The sequence below is a fragment of the Tupaia chinensis genome, unplaced genomic scaffold (genome assembly GCF_000334495.1).
Source record: "Tupaia chinensis unplaced genomic scaffold, TupChi_1.0 Scaffold000365_1, whole genome shotgun sequence".
Lineage (NCBI taxonomy): Eukaryota > Metazoa > Chordata > Mammalia > Scandentia > Tupaiidae > Tupaia > Tupaia belangeri.
In genome coordinates this window covers 842,323-847,486 of record NW_006159862.1, presented here as the reverse complement: position 1 = coordinate 847,486, position 5,164 = coordinate 842,323, and the positions used below count along the sequence as shown (strand labels likewise).

At 43.1% G+C, this 5,164-nt stretch overlaps 1 protein-coding gene across 1 annotated transcript in view; it reads right to left on the bottom strand.

Moving 5' to 3' along the window:
• The window catches only part of CENPV (centromere protein V), a gene marked incomplete at its 5' end in the record, with an annotated part of 13,528 nt that overhangs the window by 6,751 nt on the left and 1,613 nt on the right, over positions 1-5,164 (bottom strand).

Genomic DNA, 5,164 nt, shown 5'->3' with positions numbered 1-5,164 from the left:
TCTCTCTCTGTCTTTCTGGCGAGTGCATGTGCCCTATAGCAAAAAAACTCTCCAAAAAAAAAAAAAATTAAAAATTAAATAAATAATAATTATAAAAAAAAAATTCAGATTTAGGGGCCAGGCCAGGTGGCATGATGGTTAAGGTGGCTGGATCCCAGCCAACTGCGACTACACAGTTCGACTTCTGAACCTGGCAGCTTAGAAAAACACACCAGGCACATGTGCATGCAAGCCCACATTCTTGAAAGAAAAGAAAAGAAGGGATGGCTATCCCCCCTGGAGGGTGCTTTCTCGTTCTGCCTCTCTTTTTTTCCCTCTTTGGTTTCTCTCCAGCAAGTACAAGCTCCCTATAACAAACTAAAAAAATAAAAATAAAAATAAAATAAATCCAATTTAGTACAGTCTCCTCTAACAGGTTATTCCACGGTGCTTCATCCCTAGTTTGGACCCTACGGTTAGCAGCCTGTCAGCTGTGCACTTGAATAACTTCATGATACTCACTTGTAAGAATTTGATACCACACAGAGGCGAGGCCTGGACACTGCAGAGCGGGGAGCTACACGTCCCACTCCATCACTGTCCCAGGGCAGAGGCTGACGCTGGCGGTGTCGGAGCCGAGGGAGGTTCCGGGGACACACACCCTCCACTCTTCCCAGCTCTGGGCTCCGACAAAGATTCTGTCCACGACTTTTGTACCCAGGGCCCGGCCTGACCCACCTCCAGGTAAATATCCTTGACACATCCACAGCATCTGTCTGAGGGTGACTGACCAGCCACGAGCCCTTTGGACCGGCTCTGTGTCCCCTGGGGCTGTGTTGTAAGAGTCTGGGGTGTGTCTGGGAGCGTGTGTGCATGAAAGGAGCAAGGTGTTATTTTTAGCTTTCCCCCACCTTTCCCCACAATTTTATTCTTAAAAATTTCGGTCTTGGGACCAGCAGTTAGCGTAAATGGCTATGTCGCTGAACTCCCATGTAGTCGACTGTGATTCAAGTCCTGGACCTGGTGACTTAAACTCACGCTGGGCGCGTGTGCGTGCGTGCCCAAGATCCCAAGAGGAGAATGGAGGAGAAGGGATTGCGGCGTGGCCATCCCCCCTGGTGGGGGGGTGATTTCTTGCTTTCTGTCTCTGTCTCTCTCTCTCTCTGGCGAGTGCACGCACCCTATAGCAAAAACCTCTCCAAAAAAGAAAAATTTGGTCCTTTGAGTAGTGGATGCCAGAAGGCCGCTATTGGCCTTCATTAGAGGCAGTTGGCAGCCTCCACCAGTAAGAACTGGGAGTGAACCTAAAAAGAAAGTAGGTGTTTAAATAAGATGGACAAGAGTTTGTTCAGGTAATCAAGATGCTGGGAAATGGACCATTAGAAGCAATGTGTCGGGGCTGGCAGGTGGTGTGGTGGTTAAGGGCTCTGGACTCCCATATGGCTGACTACGGTTCGAGTCTTGGACCTGGTGGCTACTTTCTCGCCTTTTCTCTCTCTCGCTCTCGCTCTCACTCTGTTCCTCTCTGGTAAAATATGTCCAATTAATAAGAAATAAATAAAGTTAAATAACATAGTTGTTTAAAAAAAATAGAAGCAATATGTCTTGATGGTATAAAGAAGTTACGTTGTGCTATGTCAAGGTGGCATGGTGGTAAATCCTATAGAGCTGACTCCATGGTTTAAGTCCTGTACCAGGAAGTTCCAAAATCATGCCAGGCATATGTGTATGCATGCCAGAAATCCTAACAGGAAACAGAAGGAAAAGGGATTATTGAATGGCCATCCCCACAGGGGGGATTCCCACCTCTCCTCTGTTTCTGAGTCTCACCACTGAGCATACACACCCAATGGTAAAAACTTAAAAAAAAAAATGAAGTTATGTCATATCAGAGAAAGACTGAGAAACATTTTGGATAAATACCTCAGACATTCTAATGGCTGGTCTGGGAGACTATAGCAGATGTAATTTTTTAAAACTAATTTCGATTTTTTTTTAAAGAGTTATTTATTTATTGAATTCCATTTGTTATTGTTATTTTTTCATTTGACCAGAGAGAGAAAGGGAAAGTGAGAAAGCAAGCCGCCCAGTCCGGGACTCGAACCACGGTCAGCCATGTGAGAATCCAGCGCCTTTACCCACCACGCCAAACAGTTGTGATTTTAAAATACAATGTAGAAGAGGCTAGAAATTAGAAGGCATATGGCAAGCTTCCAGAGCATGCTAAAATCAACCAGACAGATACACCTGGTCCTGGAGATGATGAAATCCAGTTTGATGACTCTGGGGATGATAATGAAGACACTAAGGATATTTAAGACTGAACTCAATGTTTCATATTCCAGATTTTCTGAGGATTGTTTTACATTTGGAATTTCGGTTATCACCTGTTAAGAAGACTTTATTTGGTGTGAGGATATTTTGTTTAAAAATATTTATTGGATTTCTTTAAAAGCTGATGATGTCGAATCATCTTAAGTGAAATGCTAATAATGTATTATTTTGATGTAGAACTTTGATGTAAAAGACCACAATATCTGCAGTTAAAAGAAAGAAAAATGGGGGCCAGGAAGTGGCATAGAGGTTAAGGTGCTGGACTCCCACGTGGTCAACTGTGGTTCAAGTCCAGGACCCAGCACTTTGAACTCATTCTGAGCACATGTGTGTACATGCCCCAAATCCCAAGAGAACGGAGGAGAAGGGATTGTGGCACGACCATCCCCCTAGGGGGCGGTTTCTCACTTTCTCCCTATGTCTCTGACAAGCACATGTGCCCTATAACAAAAAAATCTCTCTTTAAAAAAAGAAAAACCTCTCTTACTGAGACTACTTCACTTAAATGGATGTTATGAATAAACTGTTTGCCTTATAATCAGCATGGATTAAATTCCAACTATCTGTTTACTCTACAGAATCTTTTTGCGTTCAGTTACTTAGATGTGCTCTTGAAATTTTATTAAAAAATTACAGAAAGGCAGAAATTGGCATTTGAATACAGAAAAATATAAGGCTTTTTTTTTTTTCATATTTATGTAGCTTTTGTTTTGTTTTTAGTTTCCTGTGAGGCACTTATACTCACCAGAGATAACAAGAGAGGGAAAGTAAGAAATCCTCCCGGGGGGATGGCCACATGGCAATCCCTTCTCCATTCTCCTCTCGGGATTTTGGACATACACACACACAGGCTCAGCATGTGATTTTCAAACCCCAAGTTCAGGACTCCAGCTGCATGGTTGGCCATGGGGAATCCAGCTGCCTTAATTAACCTCTACACCACCTGTTGGCCCACTATATGTATTTTTTTTTTTAAGAATGATTTTTGCTATAGAGTGCAAGCGCTCACTGAAGAAACATAGAGAGACAAAGAGATAGAAAGCGAGAAATCACCCCCGGAGGGACGGCCACACAGCAATCCCTTATGCTCCTTTCTCCTCTCAGAACTTTGGGCACACACGCACATGTGCCTAGCGTGAGTTTTAAGTCATTGGGTCCAGGGCTCAAACCACGGTTGACTATGTGGGAGTCCAGAGATGTAACCATTTCACTATCGCTGGTCCTGACTACATGTATTTTTATATAGACTTGTTATACATTCTTTTAATCATTTTCTATTATCACCATCCTTTAAAATAGTTTTTATGCATTGGAGTTTTTAGAACATGAGTTTGATTAGCAATTTTTTTAAACAACTATTTTATTTGACTTTATCCATTTATTTAACTTGACCAGAGAGGGTCAGAGTGAGAGAGAGCGAGAGCAAGAGGGGGGGGAGTGAGAAAGCAAGCTGCCAGGTCCAGGATTCAAACCACGGTTTTGGGCACGCATGCAGGCACTCCCACATGGGAGTTCAGTGCTCTTAACCACTACACCACCTGCAGACCCCTTGAGTAGCAATTTAAAATTTGTAAAATTAGTAGTTGCAGAAATTTAACACTAGGTGATAACCAATTATCTTTTTGTTTGTTTGTTTTTTAGAGAGAGATTTTTGCTATAGGGCGCAAGTGCTCGCTGGAGAGACAGAGACTGAGAGTGAGAAATCACCCCCCGATGGGGCTGGCAACACCGCAATCCCTTCTCCTCCATTCTCCTCCCGCGATCTTGGGCACACACACACACACACATGTGCCCAGGGTGAGTTTTAAGATGCCAGGTCCAAGACTCAAACTGCAGCTTATATGTAGGAGTCCAGCGACATAACCGTTAATGCCATTTGCTGGTCCCAATAACTAATTATCTTAACACTGGAAATATCTACATATAAATTGACAGTGATTTTACTTTACATAGAAAATTACTTAATTTGACAGTAAGATACATGAGCAATTTACTTTATTTATTTTTTTGAGAGGTTTTGCTCTCTTAGGGCACATGTGATTGCCAGAAAGACAGAGACAAAGAGACAGAAAGCGAGGAATCAGCCCCGCCCCCAGGGGGATGGCCACGCCGTAATCCCTTCCCCTCCATTCTCCTCTCAGGATTTTGGGCACGCACACATGTCCAGCATGAGTTTAAGCCACTGGATCTGGGACTCGAACCGCGGTTGACTACATGGGAGTCCAGCGACAGCATTTATGCCAACTGCTGGTCCCTAGGAGCAATTTTTAATATCAAAATAGGGTTTTTTAAAAAAGAATCATTTATTTATTTAATTTCCTTTTTTTAAGAGGGTTTTTTTAAAAGAATTATTTATTTACTTTTATTCATTCATTTTATTTTAATTTGACCAGGGAGATACACAAAGAGAGAGTGAGAGAGAAAGAGGCAAAGTGAGAAAGCAAGCTACCAGGTCTAGGGCTCGAACCATGGTCAGCCATGTGAGAATGTCTAGCGCTTTAACCGCCACGCCACCTGCTGGTCCCTAAGAGGTTTTTTCCTATAGGGTGCTTGGGCTCGCCAGAGAGAGACAGAGAGACAGAAAGACAGAAAGCGAGAAATCACCTCCCAGGGGGATGGCCACACCTCAATCCTCTCTCCTCCATTCTCCTCTCGGGATCTTGGACATGCACGCACATGCGCCCAGCGTGAGTTTTAGCCACTGGGTCTGGGACTCAAACCGTGGTTGACGTAGGAGTCCGGCAACATAGCCATTACGGTGTGTGCTGGTCCCTATGAGCAATTTTTAATATCAAAATAGGTTTTGTTTTTTTTTTTAAGAATCATTTGTTCATTTAATTCCTTTTTTTTT